Below are 17,149 nucleotides of genomic sequence, written 5' to 3' on the forward strand. Positions count from 1 at the left end.
AAACATTTCATACAATTTTTTTGTTCAACCCCTTGACTTAAAGCTGAAAGTCTGCACTTCAATTGTATCTTGGTTGTTTTATTTCAAATCCACTGTGGTGGTGTACAGAGCCATAATACTGAAAATTGTGTCAGTGTCCAAATATTTCTGGATCTATCTGTACATTTAGCTATAGTCAGGGATGTTTTAGCTGCGAGGCAAACAAGGCATTTGCCTTGGGCGGCATTTTCCAGGGGGCGGCAAAAAACGCCTTGCGGCTAACTGACATTCTGGGCGGGAGGCGCTGGTGGGCGGCTGGCGAGGGAGCACTTCCTCTGAGCACTCTGCTCAGCTCCCTCGCGCGCCACAGAGTGAGGCTGGGAGCTGGAAGATGACGTCATATTCCGGCTCCCAGCCTCACTCTGAGGCACGCGAGGGAGCTAAGCAGACAGCTCAGGGGAAGTGCTCCCTCACCAGCCGCCGGCCCGCCATTGCCGCCCAACCGCCCAGCAGCCACTGGACCCCCAGGGAGAATGAGAACCCCCCCCCGCCAGCATTCCCAAAGGTAAGGAGGCTGGGGGGAGGTTAAAAAAAAGTGTTAATGTGAGTGAGTGTGTGTGTATGTCTGTTAGTGTGTGTGTGTGTGTATGTCTGTTAGTGTGTGTGTCTGTTAGTGAGTGTGAGTGTGTCCATTAGTGTGTGTCTGTTAGTGAGTGTGAGAGTGTCCGTTAGTGTGTGTCTGTTAGTGAGTGTGTCTGTTAGTGAGTGTGAGTGTGTGTGTCTGTTAGTGAGTGTGTGTGTGTCTGTTAGTGTGTGTCTGTTAGTGTGAGTGTGTCTGTTAGTGTTTACAAAAGAGTGGGAGGAAGCTGCAGGCCTATGCTCTAAAATATTTATGGAAATCCTTTGTAAATTTGAAACTAAAAGATTGGAAAGGGTCAATAAAGAAGTGGATGAGCAGATAAACAGGATCGCAGCCTTTAAAGATGAACCTAATTTTGAATCATTAGAGACAAAACTTAAGAACAACTTGGATAGATTCCAACAAAACATTAAGATTCGGAAACATTCCAAGTTTATTAGAGATAATAATGACTTTAAGAGTGGAAATGTATATAGGAAGAACAGGAACCCTAGAAGGAGTTTTTCTGAACCAATTTCAACATCAGAATACGAGACGATTGGCTCAGATTCAGAATCCTCTAAAGCGAGCACCTCTGTCCTATCAGAACGAAACTCCAAAAGCATATTAAAAAGAGGGGTTTCTTTTTTAGGACAGCACAACATGGAAGAAAGTCTAGCCCCTCGGACAAGGTACAGAGGCAGACCACCCCAACAATTCAGAAGAAAAAGATACTAGATAAGACCCCTGTAAATAACCAGATCATTAACTTGTCCTCCTACACTCCGACTAAAACAGAGCTACAGGTTCTACAGCGGGGTATGTCCTTTGTCCCAGTTTCAAACTTTGATAAGTTTGGTTGGACAAAGGACATACACCTATTTGTGAGAAAACTGGCTCTGTATCAATTTCATCATATAAAAGATGAAAAAAGGGCAAAAGATCTAGGACTACAAGTCTCCGACATGGGTGCACTAGATATTTTGGTTGACCTACTTATCTCTAATGATGAATCTGATGAAAGATCCCCCCCTTTTACACATCTAAAGAAGAAAAGCCTGTTCACTCCACACTTAGTGGACTTTAAATATATAGACCTATTTGTGGAGATGACATGCAACGAAATTGATAAAATCAATTCGAAAGACTTTTCAATTCAGCCTAACAGCAACATCTCCCCCCAAGAAAACATCTCTCTCAAAAAGCTTAAAGAATTGGATGAGGTAATCTTTAAACCCTCGGATAAAGGGGGCAATACAGTCATTCTAAATAAACCTGACTATGTCTCAATGGTACATAGATTAATTGGGGATAGTAACACATATGAAGTTTTAAAGGGTGACCCCACTAAAAAATACCTGGCCGAATTAAAAATAATCCTTGATTCGGCATTGTCCCGATCCTTAATATCTAAGGAAGAGTATAACTTTATGTTTGTTAAAAATCCCGTCACTGCCACATTCTATGCACTCCCAAAAGTACATAAACAGCAACCTGTACTAAATGGGAGACCTATATGTAGCGGTACTTACCTTATCCGGGGGCCGGACGCGGTCCTCTCTTCAAGCCGCGCGCGGTCCTGCGGCTGCACGAGCCGCGCGCGGCTCGTCCGACTGTTCAGACAGGAAGGCGGGCAGTGACCGCGAGAAGCGGTCACGTGTCCCGCCTGCAGCTAAGAGCGCGCCGCGAATCTCGGGCGCGCTCTTAAAGAGACAGTGGGAGCCTAAATTGCAAAAAGGCTCCCATTGGCTCCTGTCATGCCAATCACCCCATACACTTACCTGTTGGGGGAGTGGAAGTGACAGGAGCCAATCATATTAGTTTGAAGGCTACTTATACTTACCCTTTTCCCTTAGTTCCTTGCCCTATCGTGGTTTCTGCTACAGTTCCCTTTAGTGCTTGTTGTGTTCAGTTGTGTTTCTCCGTATTTGACCTTGGCTTTGTATTCTGACTTCGTTTTCGCTTTATCCTATTCTGTACTGTTTGCCGGCTTGCTGATTCCTGTGTACCAGTCCCCGGCTAGTTTTCGTTTACGCTGTCTCTTTGTGCCCTTGACCTCGGATCGTTCCTGACTCTGTCTTATCCTATTACGTCGAGTCCGGCCACTCTAAGGTCCGGTAGACGTATCTCTCCTCTGTACTGTCTTCTGTTAGGCTGGATCCTGCGTGTAGGGGTATATACTCGTTACATTACGATAGGGCCATGGACCCCGCAGATTTAGCTCAACAGATGGCGACCCATGAGGCTAGATTTGTAGAGCAGGATCACCGTATGGATCAAATAGCTCAGGCTCTCCAGACGCTCTTAGCTAGAACCATTCCAGCAACCGCACCTAACCCTCCTGCACCCCTGCTTCCTGAAGTATCGACTATGCCTAACGCTACAGCACATTTAACGCCTCCTCCTAGGTATGGAGGGGATTCTAAGACATGCAGAGGGTTCATTAACCAAATAGAGTTTCATTTTGAAATGTATCCACGTTCATTTCCCACAGAGAGGTCTAAAGTTGGGTTCTTTATGCACCAACTTACCGACAAAGCACTTGAATGGGCAAACCCTATTTGGGAGGCTAATGGACCTATGGTGCATAACTTTCACAGTTTCCTAACAGCTTTTCGCAGAACTTTTGATACTATGAAAAGGTCTAAGAATGCCGCTAGAGCATTAATGAGGGTTAAACAGGGTTCTAGGTCTGTGGCTGATTACGCTATACAGTTTCGTACCCTTGCCTCACAGGTCGATTGGACCAATAATGGGTTAACTACGGCCTTCATGGAAGGTTTATCAGACTCTATATTGGATGAGGTAGCAGCTAAGGAGCTTCCTATTGCCTTAGAGGACCTTATTGACTACCTCATCGATATAGATAATAGGATTCGTGACAGGCTCTATACTAAGAACAGGAATAGACGTTTTGTTACACCTATTCAACCCAGAGTTAATATACCGGAGAGTGTTAAAGTATCTGAAGAGGAACCTATGCAATTAGGGGTTGCCAAACTCTCAGATACTGAGAAATTACATAGGAGAAGGGAGGGACTCTGCCTATATTGTGGTAAGAGAGACCATATGGTAAAGGAGTGTCCTCTGCTCCCGGAAAACTCTCGCACCTAAGACCTTATAGGGGACTGGCCTTGGGTGTGATTTCTAAGTCTCCTACATTGCCTCCTAACCGACTGCTTCTCCCTGTTTCTTTACATATGGGAGAGAGTTGTATAGTTGAAAACATAGACGCCCTGGTTGATTCTGGGGCAGCCGAGAACTTTATAGACTCTGGTTTTGTAAAGAGAAACAATATTCCCATCAGAGAGAAGGAGATACCCTTGGCCGTTGAGGCCATAGATGGTAGACCATTGATATCTCCTGTTGTTACTCACGAGACTACACCGCTACACATGTACACAGGGGTTCTACACTATGAAACCATTCGGTTCCAGATCATCACCTCTCCCTCTTCACAGTTGGTGTTAGGGTATCCATGGTTACGTGCCCACAATCCCATTTTTGACTGGGAGACAGGGCAGATAAAATCATGGAGTGAAGCCTGCCATGAGTCATGTACTATTGAAGTCACGCCTGTGAATTCTATTAACGTTCCTACTGTTCCTCCTTTATCTACGACAATACCCTCTCAGTATTTAACTTTAAAGACTGTCTTTGATAAAAGAGAGGCTGACAAATTACCGCCTCACAGACCCTACGATTGTGCTATTGATTTGTTGCCTGGTACTATACCTCCTAAGGGCAGGGTGTACCCCCTATCGGTTCAAGAAAACCGTGTCATGGAGGAGTACATTAAAGAGTCATTAGACAAGGGATTTATTAGAAGATCCTCTTCTCCGGCTGGAGCGGGGTTCTTCTTTGTATCAAAGAAAGAAGGTGATTTAAGACCTTGCATTGATTATAGAGGTCTTAACAAGATCACCATCAAAAATGCTTACCCTATACCTCTAATAACAGAATTGTTTGACAGGCTCAAACATGCTACGGTATTCACCAAATTAGATCTTAGAGGAGCATACAATTTGATACGTATTAAAAAGGACCACGAATGGAAGACAGCCTTTAACACTCGGTCAGGTCATTATGAGTATACCGTCATGCCATTTGGGCTTTGCAATGCCCCAGCAGTGTTCCAAGAATTTATTAATGATGTCTTAAGGGACTTTATTCACTCATTTGTTATTGTGTACTTGGATGACATTTTAATATATTCTACTGACATTCACGCTCATCACAGACATGTTACAACAGTTCTGAAGACCCTTCTTGCTAATGGTCTTTATTGCAAATTAGAAAAATGTCTATTCGACCAGTCCGAGGTCCAGTTTCTAGGGTATTTGATTTCCGCCGAGGGTTTTCGGATGGATCCCCAGAAGCTCGCTGCAGTCATAGAATGGCCTCTGCCGCAAGGTCTGAAAGCCATCCAGCGTTTTCTGGGTTTCTCTAATTATTATAGACGTTTTATCAAAGGTTTTTCGTCTATAGTAGCGCCTATTACTCGTATGACTAAAAAGGATGGCAATACACGTGTCTGGTCTACTGAGGCACTTCAGGCTTTTGACTTTCTTAAAACTACGTTCGCCTCTGCCCCTATTTTACAGCATCCTGTCCCCTCATTGCCATATATACTTGAGGTTGATGCTTCCGATATAGGGGTAGGTGCTGTCTTATCCCAAAGAGAGTCTCCTGACAAGCCATTGCATCCTTGTGGATTCTTTTCTAAACAAATGTCTAAGGCAGAGAGGAATTATGATGTGGGTAATCGCGAACTCCTTGCTATCATTTTAGCACTCAAAGAATGGAGACATTTGCTAGAAGGAACTAAGGATCCTATTCTCATATTTACAGATCATAAGAACCTATCCTACCTTAGCGAAGCTAAAAGATTGTCTTCAAGGCAGGCTAGGTGGTCACTGTTCTTGTCTCATTTTAATTATATAATCACCTATAGGCCAGGTGACCGGAACACCAAAGCGGACGCTCTGTCCAGACAATTCGAGACTATTGACAAACAGGAGATTGATGTCACTCCTGTCATTCCCCCAGACAGGATAATAGCAACTACTATATTGTCTATTTCCTCGTCCCTCTTGCAGGCCATACAAGCGAAACAAGGCATGGCACCCAGCGAGAGGCCTAATGATAAATTGTTCGTTGACATTCCCGAGAGACGGGATATTCTGTCACTTTATCACGATACTAAGACTGCTGGACATCCTGGTATTTCCAAAACAGTGTCAGCCGTTTCTCGGTATTTCTGGTGGGATACCTTACGTAAGGATGTTACTGACTATATAAGTGCTTGTACTACTTGTGCATGTATGAAAACTTCTCGTAGAGTTCCTTGTGGGCTGTTGCATCCGTTACCCGTTCCCGAGAGACCTTGGTCTAATCTATCAATGGATTTTATTGTTGAATTACCCCCTTCGAATGGTAACACAGTCATCCTAATGATAGTAGATCGGTTTTCCAAAATGGCTCACTTTGTGTCTCTTCGCAAGTTGCCCACTTCCAAGGAATTGGCTCTTATCTTCGCTAGAGAAGTGTTTCGATTACATGGTATTCCCTTATCTATTGTATCCGATAGGGGTAGCCAATTTGTTTCCAGGTTCTGGAAAGCCTTTTGTTCGGAGATGGGTATTTCCCTCTCATTTTCTTCCGCTTACCATCCCCAGTCTAATGGAGCTGCTGAACGTGCCAACCAGTCTCTTGAGCAGTACCTCCGTTGTTTTGTGTCTCACCATCAGGACAATTGGTCTGACCTGCTTCCTTGGGCTGAATTTGCTCGGAATAATGCCACTCATGATTCTTCCGGCAAAAGCCCTTTTTACGTTGTCTATGGCCAGCATCCCGTTGTTCTTCCGGCTGCATTCTCCTCACAGGGCATGCCAGTTCTGGATGAGCATTTGGCTGGTTTGCGTAATACTTGGGAGCAGGTTCAGCGTTCTTTGGTGGACTCTGCTGCCCGCCAGAAGGCTCAGGCTGACAAGCATCGCAGAGCGGCTCCTTCCTATGTTGTGGGGGACAGGGTTTTGCTTTCCACACGGAATATTCGCCTCCGGGTGCCTTCTATGAAATTGGCTCCCCGCTTCATTGGTCCTTATCGCATTATACATAAGGTTAATCCCGTTTCTTATGCCTTGGGTCTGCCTAAGAATCTGCGTATACCCAATGTATTTCACACCTCTTTGTTGAAGCCTTACGTACGCAACCGCTATACCCGGCATACTCCCCCTCCCCCTCCTGTCTCTTTGGAGGGTCATGAGGAGTTCGAAGTATCTGCTGTTATTGACTCTCGTTTTCTTAGGGGTCGGCTTCAGTACTTGGTACATTGGAAGGGTTATGGGCCTGAGGAGCGCAGTTGGATCTCTGCGGATGCTGTTCATGCTCCCCGCCTTGTACGTTCTTTCCATTCGCGTTTTCCTGCCAGGCCTGGTCCTGCCCGCCCGGAGGGCGTGTCCTCAGGGGGGGGTACTGTAGCGGTACTTACCTTATCCGGGGGCCGGACGCGGTCCTCTCTTCAAGCCGCGCGCGGTCCTGCGGCTGCACGAGCCGCGCGCGGCTCGTCCGACTGTTCAGACAGGAAGGCGGGCAGTGACCGCGAGAAGCGGTCACGTGTCCCGCCTGCAGCTAAGAGCGCGCCGCGAATCTCGGGCGCGCTCTTAAAGAGACAGTGGGAGCCTAAATTGCAAAAAGGCTCCCATTGGCTCCTGTCATGCCAATCACCCCATACACTTACCTGTTGGGGGAGTGGAAGTGACAGGAGCCAATCATATTAGTTTGAAGGCTACTTATACTTACCCTTTTCCCTTAGTTCCTTGCCCTATCGTGGTTTCTGCTACAGTTCCCTTTAGTGCTTGTTGTGTTCAGTTGTGTTTCTCCGTATTTGACCTTGGCTTTGTATTCTGACTTCGTTTTCGCTTTATCCTATTCTGTACTGTTTGCCGGCTTGCTGATTCCTGTGTACCAGTCCCCGGCTAGTTTTCGTTTACGCTGTCTCTTTGTGCCCTTGACCTCGGATCGTTCCTGACTCTGTCTTATCCTATTACGTCGAGTCCGGCCACTCTAAGGTCCGGTAGACGTATCTCTCCTCTGTACTGTCTTCTGTTAGGCTGGATCCTGCGTGTAGGGGTATATACTCGTTACACTATAGTCTCTGGCAGAGGTAATCTGACCCAAAACATTAGTCGCTATGTGGATCAGATCCTGAGGAAACTGGTACTTCAACTTACTTCATATCTAAAAGATACTAAGCACACACTAAACATCATTGAAGGAATTAAAATCAGTGGCGATGCTATCTTATGCAGCCTCGATGTGGAGAGCCTGTATAGCTCAATTCCACATGAGGTTGGCTTACAACACCTGAAAGCAATTCTGGATAGTAAACCAGTAGTTTCACTATGACACAATAAATTTGTCCAAGATCTGATGCAGTTCATCTTAACACACAATCATTTTATCTTCCAAGGAAAATACTACCACCAGGTGAGGGGTATGGCGATGGGGACGGCTTGTGCCCCATCGTATGCCAACCTCCACCTGGGGTGGTGGGAGACTACAATGGTATTCACTGAACATATGGTAAAATACACAAAGCATATCAAAATATGGAAAAGATACATTGATGATGTATTAATCATATGGACAGATACCTCTGACCTGTTTCTGGAATTCGTTCACATTCTTAATTCAATAATATTAATCTAAAATTGACGAGTGAAATTGGCGGCAATGGAATTAATTTTCTAGACCTCACCATTTCACTAACAGACGAAGGGTTCCTTACCTCTACCCTGTTTCGTAAACCAACGGCAACCAACAACTTGCTGAATTGGACAAGCCACCATCCCCCCTCCCTAAAGAAAGGGATTCCAACTGGACAGTACTTGCGTCTTAGACGCAACTGTTCTACCCTTGACGACTTCAAACTAAAAGCTAAGGTCTTACAACACCAATTCAAACAAAAGGGATACCCGAATAGATGTTTAAAGAATGCATACAAACGGGCTCTCCTGACGGACCGTAAGGACCTGTTAGTTGAACATAATTCAGTGGCATCACAGGAAGTTATAAGATGCATAGGGAATTTTGATGCCGGCTGGCATCAAATTATGCAAATCTTGGATAGATTTTGGCCCCTTTTACATCAGGACCCACATTTACACAAGGTAATCACACCTAAGGCCTCAGTGACAGCAAGAAGGGGACGTAATATTAAGGATATCTTGGTCCCCAGCCATCTTAAAAGTGTACCCCAGAAAACATCATGGCTGAAGTCTCCAGTCTTAGGGACATACCAATGTGGGAAATGTAAGGCGTGCAAGTTTATCCGTCGACCCTCTAAAACATTCTCAGACTCCTTAGGAACACAGGAATTCAGAGTGAAAAACTTTTTTAATTGCCAGTCTAAGGGTCTTATATACCTGCTCTCCTGCTCATGTAAAAAACTTTATGTGGGAAAAACTTCCCGGTTGTTTAAACTCAGAATACGGGAACATGTTAACTCAGTTAACCCCAGAAGACAAATTGACACTCCAGTCTCTAAACATTTGAAACTGTACCATGGTTGTTCATCTGAAGGGATCAGATTCAGTGGCATTGAAAGGGTTACACTGGGACCAAGAGGTGGGGACCTGGATAAGAAGTTACTCCAAAGGGAGAGCTTCTGGATTTATAAGCTTAAAACCCTGTCACCCTCTGGATTAAATGAGGGTTTCTCATATACACCCTTCATTGCAGACTATTGATACCACCTTAGAGACATTTATACTTACCTGTGTCTCTGCTCCTTGTACGTTATGTATGTACATGTCCATCTCGTTAGATACGATTAATTGGCCTGATACACTTGTAAATTTGTAAATATAGCGTGTGTTTTGTTTCACAATGTGTACACTTTAATTATGACTAATATTACTATATTTTATTTCTTCATTATTATTATTTTCTATCATTCCGACATGAATACCGCACAATGACCATTAAACCCAGAATGCCATTATTGGCATAAGGAGATAGATGTACAATCTCCATAATATCTATGCCTTTCTATATCTGTACTTGCTTCCAGCTGGATGATTACATCCCCCAATGTCTCTAAAAAATACTTTGGGATATACCCTCATTAGGTACCTACTACCATCTGGCTTCTTTTGGATATAGGTATACAGTATACACAGTAGGGAGTATATATGGGCTGGATGTACCACTTCATTGGACATTCTTGCCTGTGTCTCAAGTGTTTAAACTCCATTATATATATATATATATATATATATATATATATATATATATATACATATATATTTTTCATCTCCTTTTTTATTATTATTTACTACTGTGTATAACCCCTTAGGAACACCTGTTAGAGACTGGATATTCTACTTATTACATAGCATAGATATTTGTGATAGGTTTTGGTAAGGCATGGACGGGGACATGTATATATGCATATTTCGGCTCGTCTTTCGGCTCGTCTTCCTTTTGATACATTTCAATTCTGCCCTGCCGTCATTTGGGGGTCCGCCCACGGGAGGATGATGGGTGTAGCCGGGCGGCGATGACGATCTGGCCCCGCCTACTTGGGGAAGTGCCAGATGCGTCATGTGACGCGCGGCACGGCGGGTCACGTGACCGGCCTCGGACTCCTCCTCCACAATCACCACGTAATTCGTGGTTGATGCGGTCGCAGCCTGACAGCCAGGATATTACATACAGCTGTGGATACACACCCCCACATCCCATTGGCCATAAGGTATTCATGTCTCCTGGCAGTTTGGGTATTTAAGAGACTTCCTATCAGTCTTATGTTTGCCCCTGACGAAGGTGCATCTCCTTAGCACCGAAACGTACGTTGGGCGTTTTTTCCTGCACTGGGCACTGGTGTTTGTAGCACCATGATCACTATTTAACTTTATTTCCTTGTTTTTCTTTCCTATGCCTGTCTAGTTAGTTTTACAGGGAGAGAGGCTTTCTTAATTTAAACTATCAGTCTGATTTTGACTGACTTTCATTTTTCTATCAGTTTCTATCTCTCTCTGTATTGGACATAGCTCAACTTTTGAGCCTTTATTTACCCTAACATTGACATTTCCTAGGGTGTATAGACTATGGAGATTTAGCTATTTGGCACTCATATCCCTATAGCAGATCACAATAAAGCTTATTACTAGGGTTGAGTGAGGATATTCATTAAGTATAAATGATCTCCTTAGCTATAGCACTCTGGGTTGGCAGGGGATTGTAGGATCACTTGTATATACTTTGTTTGATAGGGGTCTTTTGACCATATTATTTTGATAGCCAGATTTTGTATTTAGACTCTACCGCGCTGTGTATATATTTCCAGACTATGCAGATAGTCTCACTCTTACACTGAGACTGTTTGCATATTTAACTGTTTGTTGTTCTGTCTGTTAGTGTGTGTGAGTGTGTCTTAGTGTGTGTGTGTGTCTGTTAGTGTGTGTGTCTGTCTGTTAGAGTGTGTGTGTGTCTGTTAGTGAGTGCGTGTGTGTCTGATAGTGTGTGTGTGTGTGTGTCTGTTAGTGTGTGTGTGTGTGTGTGTGTGTGAGTGTGTTTGCCTGTGAGTGTGTGTGTGTCTGCTAGTGAGTGTGTGTCTGTTAGTGAGTGTGTGTTTGCCTGTGAGTGTGTGTGTGTGTCTGTTAGTGAGTGTGTGTGTGTGTGTCTGCTAGTGTGTATGCTAGTGAGTGAGTGTGTGTCTGTTAGCGAGTGTGGGTTTCTGTTAGCTAGCGTATGTGTATCTGTCAGTGAATGTGTGTCTGTGTGTGTATTTAGAAGGCGGGGCGGAGGGGAATGGTTGGGTGGGGGTCTTGTGGGGGGCGCTTTGAGGGGTGCCTGAGTTTTGTCCTGCCTAGGGCAGCACAAAACCAGGATACACCACTGGCTATAGTTGTTCTGGCGACTAGATTGTAGCTTTAAATGTTACTTTTGCCCACATTTTGCTCATGAGTAAATTGGATCATCTGTACATGTTGTTAGCTTGAATACTACTTAAAATTACTGTGCATGTCAACAGGTATTCTCCTAAGTCCATGAGAGATTCACACCTGCACAAAAAGAATGGAGACCTCAGACTGTAATAGTGGGAGCAACAGTAAAAGAATAAAATCATTAAATGGAGTCAATATGAGAGTAACATGAACCAAGAGAGTCATGCAGGCATGGACGTCGCCCGGAATAACAAGGTCTGTGTCAGGTGCTAGAGAACAGGACAATCTGACAACAAGTGGGCTACTTGAAAAAAACATTCCTGGACACGATGCTTGAATTCTACTATAACAGAAGACCAAATGAGAGGGGTTACATGAAGAACTGTGGCAGACCATCTCCTATCTCATTCGCTTGCCCGTGGCTCCTTTGATTTTCCCGAACATAGACTTGTTTTCCCCTTTTATACTACTGAACACCCAACCACCCCCTGACTCATTAACTTCAAAAGATCCAATTAACTCAAGTGCTCACTCTGGGTGGCAACCATTCATATGACTGAACACTCGTGCTTTATGCAATGGTGGCCATTTTGTCTCCAGAACACAGGCAGCGGTACCTGGTTGTCGACCTCCTGGAACTAATTACCACTAATTACAATACCATAGCTCACGAACCCTGGAGAAACTGTACCACTGCCTGCTACACTCACACACAAGCCAGGAGAGCGCTTTTCGGGGGAAAGGACTTGTTCGTCTGAGGACAGCCGGGGCATCCACCACCTCGTGGCCGGCCAGAACTTTACCCGAATGGCAATTCCATGACACCAAATTTATCTGCTATATTTGAACAACTTGGGTGCTTGGATCCGAGATATTCGGGGATATAAGACATGTGGGGTTCCTGTATAGTTTGAATATAGTTTTGGGGTGTTTAGTGTATTTTATGTATGGTTCCCTGTAACTGAGAGATAATTGAGGGGTTTGTGTTATTTGGAAAGGAGACCCCATGTTGGGGGTCTGTGCAAAAAAAGCCAAGTGTGGCACAATAAACCTCAGTTGTACTCCCAGAACTGTGTGTCGTCCAGTTACAAGGGGTATGAGCTATATTCACTAAGCACAACTTTGTTCCAGCTCGAGAGGACTTCAGCAGAGATATTCGGTCTCAGGATTGTAGCTCCTCTACAGGAACTATGGATGAATATGAGTTTGTCCTCTACTCTAACACCGAAACATGTGGTTACACAACATTTGAACATCTAGAGGAAGCTAATGTCCCAACTGGAATTAGACAATTTACAACAAACATACACAAAACCTGGGGTTCTGCACTCAATGTTTTTCTACTTACTTGCTCCTGGTGCAAATTCTCCAACCAAAAAGTTATAACTATGTGTGTAAGAGAGCACCCAGGAGATTAGTATTGATTAAAAGTACCACAAATTTTATTTAAGCAACCAGCACAATTGCACTCAAACAAACAAAATCAGTTGAGGGTGGATAATTGCCAAAGAAACCAATACCAAATCTCAATTCCATTCAGTGGAGGTAGGAAATCACCAAAGTGCCATGTCTAAAGACAAGTGCAATATTTAGAAATGGATTAGGAACAAATAAAACTGTGGGATTAAAATTAAACCCAGAGGTCTATCACCGAAATTGGAGAATATTTATTTTTTGTAAAATTCATTATTGGCAGAATATATAGGAGTAATAAAAAAAATTAGACCTACTCGTGAGGAGGTGGCTATGATCAAAAGGAGTAGAGCAAAGTCTAAAATCACAGATAGGGACATATTAACTTAATTCATGTCAGACTAATTTCAAACGCATAAACTGATAACTAATTCTCACTGAGGTGCAGATACAGTTTAGGCTTGTTAAAAGAAACAAAATCATACCGATACATACTAGCAAAATAGCTACTCCTTATAAATTGTAACTACAGAATGAGCTGTCTAAATGATAGTCAAAAATAGCTTCCCATAACACAGTATTGCATAAACAATATACACATTATCAATATCTGGTTGCTAGAATGCAATGCAGGGTTATTTTAGACCCCTAGGGACCAGAGTGTCAAGTGTGAAAATCCAGAAGCACTAATGTTTAAGTAATTCCCATGCCCGGTCACCACCATGGGCTGGTTTTGGTACATAGTCAATTGACATAAATTGTACGGAGGGCAGTGTGTCCCATTTGGATAAAATGTCTAATGACTGGTTTGTCCCGGAAAGCCATGAGGATCGTGGACCAATGCCCCCTAATTCTCTCCAGTAATTCTGTGTCAGTTCTACCTCTGTCGGAAACATTGCAATGTATAAATGACAAACATGGTCGTGTATGTGCAGGTGATGTGATGTCTAATCTGGAACACTTTTCTGTATGTGGATGGACAAAGACCTTAACTGGTGTCATCTGCCCACATGTAACACATCCTAAGCAAAGCTGACACCCTCCCTCCCCCCCCCCCCATTCTCCTCTCTCGGTGGATTCTTGTGGCTGTATGTTTGTACTAGTAGATCCTTTAAATTAGTTCTCTTTTTGTAACTCATACATGGAGGGTTTTGAAAATTCAGGAGGTAACGTGGGATTCTTGGTAAAGTTTTTCCTGTTGCGGTGTAAGGTTAATTTCAGAGCCCCAGTTGGGGGAGAAGCCAAGTATGTGTCTGTTATAGGAAAGGGTCAAGTGTTTTTCATTTAGGGGAAGGAACCAGTTTGTCAGTTAAGGGGAGGGGTCAAACTGCTCAGACAAAGCTAAAAAACTTTTGTGGCAGGACAGCAATAGTTGTTTGTCCCTTGGGAGTAAACACCTTGATTCCCTTATCAGATAAGAAGAAGATTGATAAAAATTCACAAAAAGTACAAGTGGCTCATAATATTAAATGAAGGCTTATTAATGCAAGGAGCCTATATAACAAAATGGGGGAACTAGAGGCAATAGCAGTGTCAGGACTTAAGCCTCCCGATGTCTCCTCATGCTTCCGGGTTTGACGGAGCTTAGCCACACCCCCATTGACGCGGTCTGCTATTTAATGCGACCGCACCAGCTGATAGACGCTGGATTATTGAAACGCGTACCACACCTAACTCACCGGCTCACATACCTCGCTGAGACGACCACATGCTACTAGACCGGACTGGAGGAATATTCAAGTCCCCAACATCTCTCCTCATCACCGTCAAGTGCCAGCACTCTCTGCAACCATTCACAGAAGCAACCGCCTCAGAGGAGAGCTGGGGACACAATCCCTCTACTTCTGAAAGTTAAGTAACTTACAGTCTCCGAGATAAGAGCTAACAATGCTAAAGCTTTATTTCAACTTACTTAAGTCTGCTATCAAGTTTTCCAGCAAGCCTGCTACAGCGTTCCTCAAATCAAGTATTATTCAAGTTCAGCTGTACCTGTCTTGCTACAGATAGTTTTATTTCTTCATACTAAAGTCTGCTATAAAGTTGTCCAGCAATCCTGCTACAGCATCCCTCAAACAAGTACTATTTAAGTTTTGATGCACCAGTCTTGCTACTGATAATTCCAAAGTATACAATCCCTTATAATTTGAACTGTTAACAAGAATTACGCACTCTAATGAATTCTGAACCTTGTCATTGCTAAATGAAACAAACCGTTTATTATTTAAAGAAACAGTACCTGTAATTCTGCAACTGAAGTCTCAGTTCCATCTAACAGTACCTGTAATTCTGGAACTGAAGTCTCAGTTCCATCTAAGTGTCTTAATAAAATATCAAAGTCCTAAGAAATCTGCAGTTGTGTTCCACATCATTTACTGTGAACGTGACAGAATAATCCAGCCCTGTAATGGAACCAGCAGATTTCGATTCTAAAGTATTGTTGCTGAATCAACAAGTCGATTCACTTAACCAAGGTGTGCAAGACCTGCAGGTTACAAATGAAAGAATTCTCACTTATGTCAGAGACTTACAAACGCATTCTCCTCATACTGTTCTGCACTCAACTAGCGATCCTGCTGTATGTAACCCTGAAAAATTCTATGGCGATCGTTCCAAATATAAGGAGTTTTTTTATTCCTGCAAATTATTGATTGCTTTAAAACCTAGATCTTATCCCACAGAAAAATCTAAGGTTTTTTCAGTTATCTCCTTTCTGAGAGGTGAACCTATGTCCTGGGCCCATTCCTTTTTGGACAATGATGACCCCATCTTAGATTCACTGGAGGAATTCTTTAAAGCCATGTCTCTTCTCTATGAAGATCCATACAAACAAAATACTGCTGAATTAACAATTAGAACCTTGCTGCAAAAACATAGACCCGTTGAAGATTATATTGCTGAATTTAAAAGATGGGCAGTAGAAACGCAATGGAATGACATCGCATTGCGCAACCAATTTCAAATCGGCTTATCTGAAGCTGTAAAGGATGAACTATCCAGAATAGAACTCCCTACTACTTTGAACGCTCTGATTCATCTATCGATCAGCATTGACAGAAGGCTTAGAGAAAGAAAGGCCGAAAAGGCTCTCTCAACTTCAACTGGGAAAAAATCATTTCATCCTCCAAAGCCTTCTGACAACTCATCCTTACCAACCGAACCTATGGAAATAGGGGTAATAAGAAGTCCCCTCGCTCCTGAAGAGAAAAATCGACAATGTATATTAAACCTCTGCATGTATTGTGCCTCTCAAGTTCATTTAGTCTCTGATTGCCCTTTATTGAAACGAATAAAGGGCAGTAGGCAGACTCATGCCTCTTCCATCCTAAGTGCACTCCCCTCTACAGCAAATACTCAAATGTCCCCTATCATTCTCATATTACAGTGGGACAATGAAAGAATTATGACCAAGGCTGTCATCGATTCCGGTGCAAATGGAGTGTTCACCGACTCAGCCTTTGTAACAAAGAATAAAATTCCTTGTATTCGTAAAAGAACTGTTCCTGTTAGAGTGATTGACGGGTCCCTCATCTCATCGGGACCAATACTTCATGAAACCATCCCTCTAAAAGTAACCACCAATCATACTCATACTGAATTTCTTACATTTAATGTTCTTCCATCACCACTTTATCCAGTTATAATAGGGATCAATTGGTTAAGAAACCACAACCCTCAAATTTCTTGGTCCCCTTTTTCTCTCACCTTTAACTCCGACTATTGTAAGAAAACATGCTTACAAAATATTCCAAGCTTTCAGACTACTAAAGAACCAGCTATAACCTCTTGTTATTCGGACACCGAACTGGAACTTCCTCCTCATACAGTCGTTGGGACTTTATCTTCCCTTCTCGACGACATAAAAGGACTCAGTAAAGATCCTCTTAATCTTCCTACATCAGTTAAACTATCAAAGAAAGACGGTCTCTACTATTTCAAGGACCGAATTTACGTACCTCCTGCTTTCAGAAATCAAGTGCTCAATTGTATTCATGATTCTACCCTGGCAGATCATCCAGGTATAAAAAAGACCCTTGAATTGTCCAAGAGATATTATTGGTGGCCTCATCAACACAAAACCGTTGAATCATATGTTAAAACTTGTTCAATCTGCCAAAGATCCAAACATGGACATCAGCTCCTAAGTAGTCAATTATTGAACCTACCGATTCTCGGAAAACCTTGG

The sequence above is a fragment of the Pelobates fuscus genome, chromosome 2 (assembly GCF_036172605.1).
Source record: "Pelobates fuscus isolate aPelFus1 chromosome 2, aPelFus1.pri, whole genome shotgun sequence".
Taxonomy (NCBI): domain Eukaryota; kingdom Metazoa; phylum Chordata; class Amphibia; order Anura; family Pelobatidae; genus Pelobates; species Pelobates fuscus.